This window comes from Taudactylus pleione, unplaced genomic scaffold, assembly GCF_031769625.1.
Source record: "Taudactylus pleione unplaced genomic scaffold, aTauple2 ptg000155l, whole genome shotgun sequence".
In the NCBI taxonomy this organism is placed as follows: Eukaryota; Metazoa; Chordata; class Amphibia; order Anura; family Myobatrachidae; genus Taudactylus; species Taudactylus pleione.
The window spans coordinates 4,367,333-4,386,011 of record NW_028284557.1 but is presented as its reverse complement, the minus strand read 5'-3'; the positions used below and the strand labels follow the sequence as shown (position 1 = coordinate 4,386,011).

The 18,679-nt window shown below is 45.2% G+C and overlaps 1 protein-coding gene across 1 annotated transcript in view; it reads left to right on the top strand.

The window, feature by feature from the left end:
* The window catches only part of CACNB1 (calcium voltage-gated channel auxiliary subunit beta 1), a 93,340-nt gene that overhangs the window by 39,348 nt on the left and 35,313 nt on the right, over positions 1-18,679 (top strand). The window lies entirely within an intron of this gene.

Below are 18,679 nucleotides of genomic sequence, written 5' to 3'. Positions count from 1 at the left end.
CGCACGCTTGGCACTACTTTGTTGATGCACGTGCGGCTACTGCGCACACAATTCACAAACACAGAAAATATATTATTTTTTTAGCACTTGGGGGGAGCACCCCTGATGGACAGAGCACCCCCTGGACAACACTACAGCACCCCTTTAGGACTGGGACACTGCACAGGACTTTGGAGTGGACACAGCCCCTATGGAGAACTGACTGCACAACACAGTCCAGCCAGCCCCTATGGACTTTGAAGTAGTGGACACAGCCCCTATTAACAACAGCAGCACAGCACAACACAGCCAGCCCCTATGGACTTTGAAGTAGTGGACAACAGCAGCACTACACTACACTACACTACACAGCCCTAACTCCCACCCTCCCTCTTCACTGTCCACAGCCGAGTGAGAAAATGGCGCCGACGCGGGTACCTTATATAGGATCCAAAACCCGCGAGACTCGGAAGGCGGGATGATGACGTTTTGCCTCGATTTCAGATCCGAGTCAGGCGGGAAAAGTCGAGCCTGACTCGGATCGGACTCGGATCGGGGGGGCTCGGGGGGGTTCGGATTTCAGAAATCCGAACCCGCTCACCCCTAATATCTACGGATGTGTTCACTGCTAATTACGTCTTTTAATTACGTGAACACACCCCTAATATACTCAGGCTACGTTCCACCCTTGTTCTTCCTTTCTTAAGTGTAAGACAGGACCAAACCCGCAAACACAATTATGTAGAATCCTCTGTATGCACATGTTCAGTATGAAAATGTGTATTTTATGCGAAAAAGTTTTGCATCTAACTGTACATGAGGTCCTATGGGCCTGATTCAGAGCCGGACGCTATTTGCGCTCGCTCGTTCAGAAAAAAGGGGTGGCTATTCAAATGAACCGTTCGCTCTTTGCGGTCTGTTCACGCCTCTAGGTCTGAACGAGCGAACAAAACTTGCGGTCGTTTTTTGGAAAACTACGCCCCCCTGGCCGCTCGCATCCTACGTCATGTCCGCTATTTATTAATTAATCGAGTACATCGACCAGGGTATGAGCTGCTCGCTATTCTTGTGGTTGGTTTTTCCTACCACAATCTTGCGAGCAGTTCTGACTATAAAATAACCCAGTGACGTGGTCAATGACGCTGCTGTATTAATTATGCACACCCATAAAACGCTCGTTTTGACCTTTAAGCACGCCTGCGTTCTGATCTCCACTCCCCGTTTTCAAGCACCTTCCCCTGTTACCACCCACATACGCCTCCTCAAGTCACTCAAAATAGCAGGCATTCGCTATTTAGCGAACAAACGATTTTCGGCCGCACTGACTGGTTCGCGCATGCGTATTACGATCTGTACGCATGCGCAGTTGGGCAAACATCGCTCGGAACGAACGAGCGCCCGCTTACGAGCAGCTCTGATTCAGGCCCTATGTTCCATTCAATATTTTGCATGTTTCAGTAAATTGTTGACATAATAATTTTATTGACCTAGCTCCAATTCTACTGGCTGTTTACAGTGTTTCATCATAACATCACCACCACAAACATGACTGAGATAGTCACTTTAATGAGTCCCTAGTTTTTCTGGCATTTGTTTTTGGGGGTTTTTTTGGTCGGTAGATGGTGGCACCAACATATTATGTTATTAGTAAATATACATGTAATTTAATTTTATTGTCCATTGTTTATATAGTACCTACATATTATGAAGATCTTTTCTGAGATTGTTCACATTCAGATAAGTCCCTGCATATTGGAGCGTACAGTCTAAATTCTCAATCCCAAGAACACTCAAAAGGCTGTTAGTAGGGATGCAGCAGCCCAAAGTAAAGGCCGAAGCGATTGTACCATTCCTACCCTAATGGCACCTGTCTCCAGCTTATGGGGTGCCTAGTAAGGCACCCTGCTGCCAGGGTGTCATTAGGATGTGCCTCTCCGTCGAAACATTATGTGTTGGGTGCGCCAGAGGCTTATCCCAGGAGCGAAAATGCCCTGCTTCAACACTGAACACACACGAAGGTTAATGTTTCAGAGGTCAGATACTTACCAGTGTGTTTTAGGTTTATACAGTGAAACCAGAGTGCAAGGAGAAAAACCACATGAACACAGAGAGAACATATAAACTTCACACATATGATATAACCACTTTGCCTTGGTGCTCCCATTAAATCTGCACATTTTTATGGGCTTCTGGTCTTTGACTGTTTTCCCCCTTTGACAATTTAGAGAGTTGGTAATGGAGGTGTCACTATCTATCCATGTAATAACAAAGCCCCACATCGCCATGCTAGAGATAAATGTTCCATTACAACATTTTTGGAACCCTTTTTAACAGAGGAGTCAATTCAAATAGATGCGAGTTTGCAAAGCAAATTCGTATCATGGAATCTGCATACATCGCGTCAATGCGTGCACCCACGAAATGCAAGATTCAATTAAAAATGTAGATTCTTGGGACTCGTGGTGAGAATGTGCAACTTTTCTACAATAATCAACCTGTCAGAACTGCATGAAAAAGTGGGTAAATCATTCTGTACCCCAAAACAGTGGCAACTAAGGTAGCAGGACCATATAGAAGGCTGTTATTGACCATAAGGAAGTACTGGATGTTCTTAAAAAGTGTAAAATTACTTATTGTGCATTTTTTTTTATTAATGATGGAAAAATGAGAGGCAACAAGTGTTTTTCAGCTTATTAAAGTCTTTACAGTATTTTGGGGTGCAAAAAATGCATGTAAAGTTATTTTTCAGTGTTTTTTTATAACTTTTAAAAAGCTGGAAAAAGACAGCTCCCATCTGCAAGTTATAAAACCCCACTCCCATCAATACAGCACCTCTAAATACATTTTAGAGAAATTCACTTAAAAACTGAAGTATTTTTTGGCCATAATGATTTTATTAAAACCCCTCCAAGTACATGATGATTCATTGGGAGGGGTGTACCAGAGGTTCTACACTGTGTCCCAGGGAGGTGCGCACAAAAAAAGTGAATTGGCTGGGAAAATGCAATGCGAATTTGGAAATGAACTGCAAATGCCTTTCACTTCGCAGTGAAAACAGCTCACAGCACCCAACTCGCTTCTAACTGATTTGACCCCAATGTTTTTACTGAAGTGTTGTTATATAATGCCCTGCATTTGTAAATGTCCTCCAATTTATCAGATATAGATTAAGTCAGGGGGAAGCAAGACTTCAAACTGATTCCATCAATCTGCTTTAGAAGTCTAAAGCTGCCCATCCACTAGGCGATTAAACCTAGCGATGGAGGGATAACAATGGTCGTTATCGCTCCATTGCTTGGTAAACGCCCGCAAATCGGTCAGCAAAAGGTTAAAAATGACCAGCGATGCGCACCACTGCTGGTCGTTATTAACATCAATCATCGCCCGAACATGACGGTCAACCTGACGACCGCTGTCAGGATGCCATGTTCGGGGATGATTGATCTGCATACACTGAACATCTGAACGTTCAGTGTATGCAGTTCACCCCGCGGGAGACGACGGCGTCGTAATCGTGCCGTCGTCCCTGCATCGTTAAGTGGATGGGCAGCTTAAGGGATCTATTTATTAATATGCAGCGATGATATTGATGTGGTGTTATTGCTTCCATATATAAATAAAAATATAAAAATAAAAAATAAAAAAATCCACCTAACATCCTCAGGACGGCACTGACTGAATATAGGCATGCGTGACCGAGCTAGCCAATTCATGCTTGTGCAGTGGATGGAAACAAAAAGAAAAGAAAAAAAGAAAAAGAAAAACAGTTGAACACATTTTCTCAGTGATTATTATCTATTCTCGCCATCCTGAGATGGCATTAACAAAATTTGCCTATGGGGACACGTATCTCCAGTGTAACCTGGTAATTTTATTTCCATTGGTAACCTCTTGATATATAGAGCAAACCCCTACCTCCAGTGAAGACACATTTTCGACGGCTATAGGGATTTTAACACTATTGTATGTATGCCTCTATTTCTGGTCACTATGAATTCAGCAGTTGCTAAGTTAATATTTTTGTGTAGCATTGAAATAAAAAGTAGTATTGTACTGGAGTATCTGGGACCTGACAGAGGACAAATGGCGAGTTAGTGCATACAGCGCATGCGCATATGCAAATGTATACATTTTGGCGTATGTCCGTTCTACTCTGAGTCGCTTGGAACTTGGCTGGATCTCTCTGTAAATTAGAGAGTTTTAGGGCGAGGATTGGGCGGTGACAATGTGATCACACATTTACCACCCTGACTTGTATGAGTCTCATAGGAGTGCCATGGCATGTATCAAAAACTCCATGCGTACGGGGAAGGGAAGACCACTTCTGACGTATATCTTGCACCCAGCATGGGGCTGGTGTAAGTGCAGATACTAATGATGATGGGGACGGTGGCTAGAGTTAAATCAATGGGTGGCACAGGTTTCTGTGTGCGCAGACACGAACCCCTGTATGAGCTGAATGGATACTGGCATTAGTCTAAGGTAGTAAATCAGGCTGCCCACAGCTACAGCCACTTTGTGTGCAACTCAGAATCAGCCCTATGTAACTAGGCCATTATTTCTGTATCACTATCGTACTTGCCATTGTTATTTCACAACGTACAGCTACAATCAGCTAATCATAATACAGAACTCCAGGCTTTGATAACATACAGTAATCAACATTCACAAAAGTATAAAACATATAGCACAGCTTATTACAAAATATAGCAACCTGAAATTAATATTTGTAGTGCTCCGTGATTTCTTGTTTTTCTACATTCTGTATTAATATCACATCTGTTTCCTCTCCTCCCTCCTGTAAATTCCCATTTTCTTTTTGTGCCCCCTTGTTTGAAAAATCCTTGTTCAATAAAAATATTGGCATAAAAACTATTTAGTACTGACAACTTTCCAATGAATGGGTTCCCACTTTTGAACAAAACACTCTCATTAGGGCAGATTCAATTAGCCGCGGGATTTACCCCATGACTAATTGCCAGCCTAAATTCCCGCGGCGTGGGGAAAAGCTATTCAATTAAATAGCCTTTTTCCCATGCCGTAAAATCAGGAATCGCGTAAACTGCGGAATCAATGTGTTTTTTCCTCACGCGCGAGGCCGATTTGGTCGTTTTGACACGGATAAAGTCCGACTGCGGGGACTTGCGCGCAGGGTCTCGGGGACTCCCGCGCGAGGAATCCCCGCTAGTTGAATAGGTCCAGTGTGGCAATTAGCCGCTGGGTAAATGCTGCAGCTAATTGAATCTGCCCCATAGCCCTTAAACTAGGTCCCTATTTATCCTGTTTTCTCCTGGTCATCAGCATTCCACAGCATATAGAACAAAGCAATGTCAGATGTTGACACAGTATATAGGGCAGCTGATTAGATTGATCACAGATCCTGCCTAATCAAGTATCATATACACTGCACACCATTAGGAAATTTAATTGATGGGTGCAGCGGACAGGTTCAGAGATACTGGTAGCAAAAAGGAAGGAGTGCATGAGGGAAGAGGGATCTGAATGTGAGAGCTTTAAATTTATAGGAAAGGCATGATCAAACATTGTTGACACTGAGGTGTTGTGTCGGTTTGTGTGGACAAAAGGGGAGGATGAAAGGTGGTAGGCTTTGATAAAGGCATGGGCATGGCATGGGTTTTGAGATCCCATTTGAAGCTTTATAGAGAGGTGGAGAATCTGATAGGGAAGGAGTCAAAGTTCCAGTGGTGGGGAGTAGCACAGAGAAGTCCTGGAGGTGGGAGTCAGAGGAGGTAATCACTCGGGAGGAGAGGCAGCAATCACTGACAGAGTGGTGGGCAGATTGGAGTGTGGAGGAGGGTGAGGTTAGAGATGTAGTAAGGAGAGAATTGGTTGAGGACATTATTGGTGCATGTAAAGAGTTTATAGTGTACTCTGTAGGCAAAGGTGAGTCAGTGTATACCCTGACAGAGAGGGGACTCCAAAACAGAGCAATTTTATAGAAGAATGACTGAGCGAGAATCAGCGTTAAGGATGGACTGGAGTGGAGAGAGACAGGAGTAGGGAAGGCCATATAGGAGAAGGTTACATTAATCCAGTCAAGAGATGCCAGTGGCATCCAGAGTGAGAAAGGGCCTGATCCTGGCGACGTTTATGAAAATGGAAGTGTCATGATTGGGAGAGGGCATGAATGTGGGGTTTGAAAGAGAGGGGAAGAGTTGAAGACAACGTTGGCAACTGACTTCGGGACAGAAGAGAGGGTAATGTTGTCAACAGATAATTAGAAGGGGTCAGATGAGGGGACTCTGGGAGTAGAAATATTATAAGCTTATGCTGGGTACACATGAGAAGATATGTCGTCTGATCCAGCTGGATCGGACGACATGTCGGGCACATCGTCTCGTGTGTACCCTCAAGGTCACTGATGATGCGCGCTCCCGTGCGCAGCGACAATGTGTTATTGTTAGCGAGGGCCATGCTGCCAAATGCAGCATGACCTCCGTCGCGATGTTGCTGTAGGCATTAGCAAGTGTGTATGCCGGGTCCCGTCGCTTAGTGTGTACCGGCCCATAGTCTTTGAAAAGTTAAGCTTAAGAAATGACGGCGACATTCAGGAGGAATAGAAAGACAACTGAAGAGAGGAGCGGTAGATCTGAGTATCATCAGCATAAAGATGGTAATGGAGGCCAAAATAAACTGAGGAAGTGTATAGGAAGGAAACGAGAGACTGAATAATAGGACAACATGACCAGGGGCGCCGAGAGGGGGGGGAGCGGGTACAAATTACCCGGGCTTCCTGAGGGGCCCGGGTGGGATGCAGCCCCCCCCTCCTTCATAGCAGCCCAGCACACAGCGTGTGCTGAGCTGCAATGGGAGACTGCTCGTGGCTGCTGAGCAGCAGCCACAGCCGTCTCCTATGCCTGTGGGAGGAGCGATCCTACTGATCGCGCCCCCCCTGGCTTTGCGCCGTGCTGAAGGGGCTCAGAGCGCCCCCTCGCCAGCGCGCAGCACCACTTCATGGTGCTGAAAATATTATTTATTTTTTATTTGAAGGGGGCGTGGCCACACCTCGCGCGGTAAGGCCATGCCCCCTGTTACCCGGGCCCGCCACGGCTCTTGGTGGGCCTGGCCATGACTTACGCCTATAACATAGAATACATTGTACTTGTGTGACTGTCAATGCAGATACGATAACAACAGATACTGAAAAGTTTGTGCAGAGCAATAGAGATTGCACTGTTCATTCTCTTCCACTGTTAACCACTAGAGTCTCTGCAGTACACCAGATAAATGGTGGCACTAGTCCTCTAACATCTGTCTCTATTCCCCTACCACCTACTTGTTCCCCTTACTATTTCCATCTTTTCCTACTCTTTTATTCATTTCCATTTGTCTGAATTTGTAGCTAAAAATATTTTAAGCTTTTAAAGCAATATATCTTGTTGATATACTTCCATGATTCTCAAGGTTATCTCATTGAATGTCAATGGTCTTCACTTTCCCCAAAAATGTAAGATTGCTCTTCAATATCTTAAATGTCAATAAGTTCATGTTGTGCTCCAAGAGACTCATTTCTAATTAATCATTTTTTCTATGCAACATCTGTTCACAAAACGACGGGAATTGCTATTTTATTACACATCTTTGCCCCAATTATGGTACACTCCACGTTCTCTGACTCCTAATGAAGATTTATCATCCTAACTGACAGTGTTCTTTAGAGCTCCAGCACAATTGCTTCTCTGTATGCTCCTAATGTGGAACAGAATGTTAACTTATATGTGTACTATTAAATTGTTTCTTACATTGTTTCAGCTGGACAAAGCATAATTGATAATAGGCACATTTTGGAGCTCATCCTAGACAGAGATGGATCTTCCCAGCTCTCAGTAGGGCATCCCAAAGGGTCATACAAACTTGTCGTTCTATTAAAACTATAATTTGTTTATGTTTTGCAAATTGACATACTCTTTGTTGGTCATGGTACCACCACATTCCTACAGATAGTAGGAAGTGGTGGTGATCTCTCCAGTGTCTTGGTCCAATCATGCAGCCATACTTCTTGAGAGATACATTTCTCCCTTACATTTCTCCGCATAAGGTTAGAAAGGTTAGATTGGGTCTAAAGGAAAATAGAGATAAAATTGTTGACAGTCAAGAAGATGATGATTGATCAGATAACAATTGCGTTGGAGGCTCATAATGTCACATTGGCAGAGGAAAAATGTAATAACAGGTGAGACAACTTGAAGCATGTCTTCTAGATCTCACAGCCCAACATAAACATTTGGGTCTGATTCAGAGGTGGACGCAATGGTGATGTTTATGCAGTTGAGTGATTATTTGCTACTGCATGCAATTTTGATCTGCATCTGACGGCGGTAACCATCGAGGCTCATGCGCAGTGCATCTTCGATCTCGGGCGCATGCGCATAAGTCATAAGCACCCACCTCTGAAGTAGGCCCTCAATCTTGACTATAACCCACAGAAAACTGCAAATTGATTTCAGGTTTACAATGTTACCCTTTATAATTTATATCCTAATGGGTTCCCCAAAGCCAGCATCCTAGTGAAATTAAAATATATTTGGTATTTTAGTCCCTCGTTACCATGTTCTTTGCAAGTTGAGCATCTTAATAAGGAGATTTGTTCAGAAGAACTTTCACAGACAATTAAAACACTAAAACATTTGTCAGCACCTGGTTTAAGTGGGTGTGGTATATTAAGTCAACAGGTATCATGTCAACATACATAAGATTGATATGAGAATGTCAATATGGTCAAAATGTCGACTTGCAGGCTTTTGTTGCCTTTGCTCTTTTGTGCTTCTGATGAAACCTCAGGCAGAGAGGATTCAATTTGTGATAATCCAGATATTGCGGATGTCGAAGGCTGGCATCCGGGAGCACAAGTTCTCTTTATATGATAATGATGTCTTGATGATTACAAAGACTCACACTTCTCCTCCTTTCCTGTGTCAGCAGTTACAACATTATGTTCAGTTGCCAACTTTCAGAATCAGTTTGGATAAATCGGAAATCCTGCTTATTAAATTTTACCTAAAATGTTCAACTTCAAGTAAACTATAAACTCTATTGACAGTCAGATACAATTAAATACTTGTGTGTTTGGGCAATAACAAAACATAATATGTTTTTTTTTACATGAACTTCCCCTTTTAATTAAGATAATTAAGAGGAATCTGGTAGATAGGAGAAATGTATATATCTACTTATTGCAGACTCTTTAAATTTTTGTTCTTGCCCAAATTTGGTTGGAGAAAAGTCCCAAAGTGTGTATCCGCTTTCTTCCTTAGCTTCCCAAAGACTACGGCTAAGCTTCCATCATTTACTGACATATTATTTAGTGACTCATCTGGCTGAGTCTGTTTTCTGCCATTTAAGTCTCACACAAGGATTTGGGTAGACAATAAAGGCTAATGGGGCCCAGGCAATCTGAGAAATGGGGCCCATGCATCCAGCCAGTATCGGGGCAATTCCCAATTTTGCCAGAGTCTGAGGATCGGAAAAATCCAACATATTGAACAATCTTGATTCCCTGATTCTGATTCGAAAATGGTCGAAATTGGCGAGTATGAGATTTTTAACATGTTGACTTTCCCCAATGGATTGCTGATCATCAATGTTCGTCTATCTGCGTTTTTATTGTGTTCAGGTAGTAGATTTAAGACCCACTTTACTTATTCGATTTCTCATACTGATATTGTCTTTTGTGGATGCTGCACAAAGGTTGTTCTCTCCACTTTGATGCATTTGATATTGGATCATTGACTATAAATTGATTGTCAATATCAGGTAGATAACTCTCCTATGGCCCATTCTCACATCTCCACCAGGTGGAATTTGCTAAATGGACTAGGAATAACATGTAGTTCTTACCAGACTTGGCTCACCTGTGTTCTTCTTGAATTTCAGAAGATTTATTAACTTTTTCACCTTTCCTCTGATAGGTTTATCCAATATCTTCAACTTAAAAATGTATTTGGCTCATCATTCTCTTCACACGCCCTTGCCTGGAGTTGTTCTGTTTAAGCAGGTTTAATACAAGCCTATATTCCATCTTATGTAATTTATTACTTACATATTGGGGCAGCACAGTTGGTGTAGAGGCTAGCATTAGTGCCTCGCAGCACTGAGGTCTTGGTTTCTTTGATTGGAGTTGGTATGTCTTCCCTGTGTTTGCATCAATTTCCTCCCACTATCTAAAAACATACTGAAATGGCTAATTGAATTCTGACATAAAAATGAATATGTGTGAGTGTGTGTGTATGGACTGATATGAATGACCAACTATTCTCTGTGAAGATTTGCAGAATATATGTACTCTATAAATAATAACTGTTAATAAAGATAAATAGATTAAAGGGAAATTCATAAATCAAAATTGGTAGGAAGACATAGGACAGATAATAGCCACAGAGGAATGGTCTCAAATCAGAATGTACATAGCTAAGAGTTCAATTTGTGTTCACATTAAAGAAAATACATACACAATTTTATATAGATGGTACTGGGCTCCAGCCAGTCTTCTAGCTATCTTGACGTCTTCTTTTGGTTGATGCTAGAGGGGATAGGATGGCTTCATATGTGGTGCATTTTCCCAACTATAACAACATTTTGGGACAAAAAATTCATAACCTCAGTGAGGTATTCCGTATATGACTGCCCTAGTAAATTCCATGGGGCCTGGTCGGCGGCTAGTATAGAATATTTTTAGACCATTCGCATTCCCATACCTTCCGCTTAGTCATTAGAAAATTAACACATTTATGTCATTCTTAGTTTCTTTCTACCTTTTTCCTGTGCCCTTTTCCTGTACTAACATACCTTCCCAATTCCCTTATTTAGCTCTATACTAGCATCCATTTTTTATATAATTAGTCACCTTGCATATATTAATTAAATGTATAAGTATTTTAACACAGTATTTAAACTGTGTTTGCTATTAGACAGGGCTGGATTAAGGTCTGTGGGGGCAACAAACATGTGGGGCCCCCCATATCAATAAAAGTTGTATTTATACATATATATATATATATATATATATACACGCATATATATACACATATATGTATGTACAGTTTTTTATATATATATATATATATCTACACACATACTTTGGGCAACCTGTCTGATGTCTAATGCCCCCTGTAGTTGTGCCCCTTCTGCAATGCCCCCAGTAGTTGTGCCCCTTCTGCAATGCTCCCAGTAGTTGTGCCCCTTCTGCAATGCCCCTTGTAGTTGTGCCCCCTCTCCAATGCCCCCTTTTGCAATGCCCCCCTGTAGTTGTGGCCCTTCTGCAATGCCCCCAGTAGTTGTGTCCCTTCTGCAGTGCCCCTTGTAGTTGTGCCCCCTCTCCAATGCCCCCTTCTTGCAATGCCCCTTGTAGTTGTGCCCCTTCTGCAATGCCCCCAGTATTTGTGCCCCTTCTTGAATGCCCCCTGTAGTTGTGCCTCTTCTGCAATGCCGCCTGTAGTTGTGCCCCTTCTGAAATGCCCCCAGTTGTTGTGCTCCTTCTGCAATGCCCCCAGTAGTTGTGCCCCTTCTGAAATGCCCCCAGTTGTTGTGTACCTTCTGCAATGCCCCAGTAGTTCTGCCCCTTCTGCAAATATCCCAGTTGTTGTTCCCCTTCTGCAATGCCCCCATTTGTTCTGCAATACCCCCAGTTGTTGTGCCCCTTCTGCAATGCTCCCTGTAGTTGTGCCCCTTCTGAAATGCCCCAGTTGCTGTGCCCCTCCTGCAGTGCCCCCAGTAGTTGTGCCTCTTCTCCAATGCCCCCTGTAGTTGTGCCCCTTCTGCAATGCCCCCTGTTGTTGTGCCCCTTCTGCAATGCCCCCTGTTGTTGTGCCCCTTCTGAAGTGCCCCCCAGTAGTTGTGCCCCTTCTGCAATGCCCCCAGTTGTTGTGCCCCTTCTGCAGTGCCCCCAGTTGTTGTGTCCCTTCTCCAATGCCCCGTGTAGTTGTGCCCCTTCTGCAATGCCCCTAGTTGTGCCCCTTCTGCAATGCCCCAAGTAGCTGTGCCTCTTCTCCAATGCCCTCTGTAGTTGTGCCCCTTCGGCAATGCTCCCAGTTGTTGTGCCCCTTCTGCAATGCTCTCAGTTGTTGTGCCCCCAGTAGTTGTGCCCTTCTGCAATGCTCCCAGTTGTTGTGCCCCTTCTGCAATGCCCCATTAGTTGTGCCCCTTCTACAATGTCCCCAGTAGTTGTTCCCCTTCTCCAATGCCCCCTGTAGTTGTGCCCCTTCTGCAATGCCCCCAGTTGTTGTGCCCCTTCTGCAATGCCCCCAGTTGTTGTGCCCCTTCTACAATGCCCCCAGTAGTTGTGCCTCTTCTCCAATGCCCCTGTAGTTGTGCCCCTTCTGCAATGCCTCCATTTGTTGTTCCCCTTCTGCAATGCCCCCTGTAGTTGTACCCCTTCTCCAATGCCCCCTGAAGTTGTGCCCCTTCTCCAATGCCCCCTATAGTTGTGCCCCTTCTGCAATGCCCCCTGTTGTTGTGCCCCTTCTGAAATGCCCCCCCAGTAGTTGTGCCCCTTCTGCAATGCCCCCAGTTGCTGTGCCCCTTCTGCAGTGCCCCCAGTTGTTGTGCCCCTTCTGCAATGCCCCCAGTAGCTGTGCCTCTTCTCCAATGCCCTCTGCAGTTGTGCCCCTTTGGCAGTGCTCCCAGTTGTTGTGCCCCTTCTGCAATGCCCTCAGTTGTTGTGCCCCTTCTGCAATGCCCCATTAGTTGTGCCCCTTCTGCAATACCCCCAGTAGTTGTTCCCCTTCTCCAATGCCCCCTGTAGTTGTGCCCCTTCTACAATGCCCCCAGTAGTTGTGCCTCTTCTCCAATGCCCCCTGTAGTTGTGCCCCTTCTGCAATGCCCCCTAGTAGTTGTGCCCCTTTTGCAATGCCCCCATTTGTTGTTCCCCTTCTGCAATGCCCCCTGTAGTTGTACCCCTTCTCCAATGCCCCCTGAAGTTGTGCCCCTTCTCCAATGCCCCCTATAGTTGTGCCCCTTCTGCAATGCCCCCTGTAACTGTGGCCCTTCTGAAATGCCCCAGTAGTTGTGCCCCTACTGCAACGACCCCAGTTGTTGTGCCGCTTCTGCAATGCACCCATTAGTTGTGCCCCTTCTGCAATGCCCCGTTGTTGTTCCCCTTCTCCAATGCCCCCAGTTGTTGTGCCCCTTGTTCAATGCCCCCTGTTGTTGTGCCCCTTCTGCAATGCCCCCTGTAACTGTGGCCCTTCTGAAATGCCCCAGTAGTTGTGCCCCTACTGCAATGACCCGAGTTGTTGTGCCCCTTCTGCAATGCCCCCATTAGTTGTGCCCCTTCTGCAATGCCCCGTTGTTGTTCCCCTTTCCAATGCCCCCAGTTGTTGTGCCCCTTGTTCAATGCCCCCTGTAGTTGTGCCCCTTCTGCAATGCCCCCTGTTGTTGTGCCCCTTCTGCAATGCCCCAGTAGTTATGCCCCTTCTGTAACGCCCCCCAGTAGTTGTGCCCTTTCTGAAATGCTCCCAGTTGTTGTTCCCCTTCTGCAATGCCTCCAGTAGTTGTGCCCCTTCTTGAATGCCCCCTGTAGTTGTGCCCTTCTGCAATGCCCCCTGTTGTTGTGTCCCTTCTGCAATGCCCCAGTAGTTGTGCCCCTTCTGTAATGCCCCCCAGTAGTTGTGCCCTTTCTGAAATGCTCCCAGTTGTTGTGCCCCTTCTGCAATGTCTCCAGTAGTTGTGCCCCTTCTGCAATGCCCCCATTTGTTGTGCCTATTCTGCAATGCCCCCAGTAGGGTATACAATCGGGAAGCCGGCTGCCGGAATCCCGACAGCCGGCTCCGCGACTGCTTTATAACGGCATGGGATAAATGACCGGCATCTATATCTAGACGCCTGTCACTTCCCCGACGCCGATCGAAGGGATGCCGGGCGCCGTGGGCGGACAGCCGCGGGGGGGGAGGGTTAGGTTTAGGGCACCCAGGGGGACTTAGGGTTAGGCACCCCCCCGGAGGGTTAGGATAGGGGGAGGGAGGGTTAGGATTAGGCATCCCCGGGGGACTTAGGGTTAGGCACCCCACTGGGGGACTTAGGTTTAGGCAGCGGGGAAGGGGGGGTTAGGGTTAGGCACTTAGAGGGGGGATTAGGGTAATGCACTTGGGGGGAGATTAGGATTAGGCACCCCTAAGGAGGGTTAGGGGGTTAGGTTAGTTTATACTTACTTTAGCAATGACCGGGATTTCCAGCGCTGTCTGGCTTCCGCTGCCGGGAACTCTGCTTTTGTCGGCCAGGCGTTGTTCCCCTTCTGCAATGGCCCCTGTAGTTGTGCCCCTTCTGCAATGCCCCCAGTAGTTGTGCCTCTTCTCCAATGCCCCCTGTAGTTGTTCTCCTTCTTCAATGCCCCCTGTAGTCGTGCCCCCTAACGTAGTGCCCCCAGGACTAGCTCCCTGTCCCCACCGACTCCCCTATTAAGAAACTTACCTGTCTTCGCTCCATGCCGTCAGGGCTCCCGAGTCCCTCTGTCGCTGCTGCTGCTTCCACTGCATGCTGGATCTAACTGGATCCAGCAGGCGCGCAGGCTCCTCACATCCGCACTGCATCACTGGGAACGCTGGCCTCTGAAGCGATCAGAGGATTCAGAGGTCAGAGTTCACAGTTAGTTAGTCGTGATCTATCGTCAGGAGCTCCGTGAGCTACCGGTAGATCGCGATCAACCTTCTGGGGAATGTATGTGGAAGCCCCCTATGTGTGGGAGCCCCAGGACGGCCGCCCCTGTCGCCCTGCCTATAATCCAGCTCTGCTATTAAATTTTATTTATGTATTTCATTCTTCTCATTCCCATCATGACATATCTGTCATTCATGTAAAGCAGACTCTGGAAGATGTATCAAACCTTGGAGAGCGATAAAGTTGAAAGAAATAAAAAAACAAACAATCAGTTCCTAAATGTCATTTTAAAGTTTGAGCATCATTTTACAGTGTGAGAAAAGTCACTTATTGGCTGGAAGTAGCTAAACTTATGTGGGCTGCACACCAATTAGAGTGACTTTTCCCATGTTGTTACCAATCAGAGCAAAGCCATTCTGTTTGATAAATATGATAGGTTTAAAGCTGATCAGGTGTGTATTTTTTTTTTTTTAATTCTCCTTAGCACACTACAGGTCTTAGGGTGCCCTAGATGCCTGGTCTTGCTAGGGGTTGTGGTTCCTCAAGTGCAAGCATGCCCTGGCATCCATGGGTATGTGAAATCTATAGCTGACCAAGGTTTTCCTGGGGTGGCCCACTTTTAATTTGTTGGCCCTATCCTCTTGTGAAAACAGCCCATAGAGCTGGTTTGGCACAATGGCGGTGGAGAACCCACTTTTCCCTGCTACAGTGCCACCAGCCCCAGCTGGCAAGGCACACTGCTGGAAGTGGCAGTTTTGTGGGTGCCCTACGTTTTTCATCACACCCACTACAATCACTAGACGAGTTTTGTTTGCTCTTTTAAGGAGGGCACAGTCTGCGGTGGGCGGGTTATTATTTCTTATTTCTATCTTGTACAACTTTTACATGAACTTACACCTTTACTGTATCTATTATTTACACCTCCTGTCTTGGCCCCTTCATGCATGAGTAAGTGGTAAATAGAGCTTTATGGAGAAAACAGCAACAAAATGTATTTACATCCAACACTGTAGTGAAAACAATAATAGTTATTTTAAATAGGACCATAAATGTGAGTAGAGATGAGTGAAATGTTCAAAACTGTTCAGTGGAATATTCACGTCATTGGCCTTTTGTGTTCTGCATAGAATTTCCCATATTATTTTCTTTTACCTGAATTTCTGCAGTAATTTTTTTTCTACCCAGACCTTTCCCTTACTATACTCCAACCATAACACGGAACAGGGGAGGTGACTCATTTGTGGACTGTGAATTCCCAGGAATGTACAGTTACTGTAGTATAGTGGCACCTCTGTCATCAGATCCTACATCATAATTCAGTTTGCAGCAAATTAGCTTCCTGTGTGCCAGAAATAGCTTACAGTTCATGTGACGCTATTCAGATGTATTTATTCATCTTATTCATTCAAAGAAACCTACAACAGACTGACAATTCATAGTACATGTAAAGAAAAGCTTCAACGGATAAATATAAAGACTTCCCCCTAGAAGTGTATTCACTTGGCAAATGTCTATAGTACATAAACACCAATGAGCTTTGTGTAAACAAATGGTAGAAAAGCGAAAAAACAATATGAAGAAAAACATTTTGTTACCATATACTTGATAGGACAACATCAGAAAATAATATTTTGAAGCTGTACCCTCCCTGCTCTGCCCGGCCCTGCCCTCCTGTCTGTTATTCCCTGTTAGAAACTAGTATACCATCGGGTTTGTGTACAACTCTGATCAGGCCCATAGATGGCAGGTCAGAGGAAGTTTGTGATGCTATGTATTTGTAATGGCGGAAAGCAGCTGTTTGTTTGAGATGTATATGAAGACATACATGCCTACCCTCCCGGTTTTCGCGGGAGGCTCCCGATTTTTCGGGTAACCCCCCGCACTCCGGGAAGGGTAGGCATTTCTCCCGCATTCTGCCCACTTCCTAGTGAAGTGGGCAGAATTAGGAGAATACCCGTGGCAATCGCGGGTCTCCGTGAAGGGGGCGGGGGCTTAAGCTGTGATTCTGCATGAATCACAGCATTTGGCCCCGCCCCCTATGTGTTTAAGGTATGTTTTTATTTGGCTGCAGCCTATTATGAATAGTAAATAGCAGTTGCATATCTGCGATCTGATTGTAGCTGGCTTAGCTCTTCCGGGGGGATGGGAGCGCCACCAGATTTTCGAAAGGCTCCCGGCCATTCCGGGAGAGTAGGCAAGTATGGGTAGGGTGTTGTACAGTGTTCTAAGTGTCATTTTCGGTGGCTGCAAGTCGCTATAGGCCTGATTTAGAGGCACACGCAAAGTCAGTATTCATGTAGTTGAGTAATTAATTACAACTGCACATGAACAAGAAATTCTGAAAATCCCCACGGCACATGTGTCACACAGAGTGTACACACACAGATGCTGTTGCATTCGGTACAGATGGTATCAGAAATGGGGCGGAAAAGTCATGGGCGATGACTGGGATGTGTGACCTTAAGTGAATTAAAAAGCCAGTCTCATGGGCGTGTTATAAGATTGTCCAGGCGTGTCAGTGATAGCAGCTGCGCTCCCAGATGCACTGCCACATAGTCAGATGAAGAAACTGCACATGCCATAGGGCTGGTTTAAGTAGGCGTGTGCAGATGCTGGCACATGGGTTGCCACTTCAGCACTTGTCCCTCAGCCAGGTCATGGACTACGCCATTCCCCCGCCCACCGGGACATACACTACTCACCTGGGTGGCCAGGTGAGTCTAGGTGAGAAGTGTATGTCCCGGAGGCAGATGGGGACAGGTAGCCCATCACCCGGTGGAAGGGTTAATTGCCGAAGGAGCACCCCCTGTGCCGGCTTCTGCGCACGCCTATGGTAACAGTGTACCGAGACACTGAAAGTGGGCGCCTCAGTGCTTGCACATTCAGACATAGGCATCTACACCGTGGGAGAACCGAAACTAGCATTTGCATATTATAGTAGCAGCGACTGCGGCAACAAAAGCAATAGTGGATGTAGCAGCAGCATCCTCCTCTATCAGGCCCTATGTGTGGTCAGTAGTAGCTGTCAGTGTAACTGTTTTCTAGTGGTTATTCATTAAAGTGTCTGCAGGTGTAATGGTGATTGTTTTCTGTATGGCATAGTTATTTATATATTTTTGGGATGTGTAAATTTAGGAGGGCTACAGGCTGCTATGAATGGCTAGCAGTATTAATGGTGCATAGTGGTGGCTGTGATTATCGTTAGCTGCACTTTAATATGGGTGGTGTTAGAGATTGCAATGTGATTTTTTTTCTATATAGAATTGCTAGGTGGGTGTGGTTGTTGGGGTGTTTCCGAAGTGAGGTCAGAGATTTCTGGTAGTAATGTAAGAAGTGGGTGTTGCAGGATAATAAAATTAGGAATAGTGGAAGTTGCTGGGCTTTGGAGACACACACATGTTTTTATCAATCATTGTGTCAGTTTCTCTGCTGTCCCTGGGCTGTGTCTCTCAAAGCTGCCTGCCACCTGTCCCTAACTCTCCATGCATCAGGCTGTCACAGCCCCTCTGACCTCACCGAGGGAGGGACTAGCAGTCAGAAGGGAATCTTAGCTAAGCGGCCAAGCAGATAGGAAGTGTGTGTGTGTGTGTGTAACTATTGTTCTGTGTGTAAATGTCTGGCTGTCATTGTAACATATAAGTGTGATTAACTATTCTTTGTATGTCATTGTGAACTATTACAGTGTGACTGGGCATATTTAGATTATATGACATATACAATGCCCTTTTACCTCATATGAATCTGTCAGTTTGAGAGTGATTGTGTTTGGTCAATATACACATATAAGCAGGGCAAAGCCAAAACGACAAGAGGGGCTTAGTGAGAAATGTATGTGTATGGGCTTGATCATGAGGTAAGTGCCTATGTAAAGAGGTATCTGTATTATATATAATACTACATCAGCTTGAAGCTCTATTTATTTTTTTTCTCAATTTATATTCTACTCATTATGTTTCTCACGTGTTACATTGCTTACCCCTCTATCAAGCTTATATTGGCACATTACAGGCAGACCCTATTTCCAAGAACAGCTGGTTCCCAAGTGTTGGTTATTTAGCCCTTCTCTTCCCACATGATCATGCATCTCTTG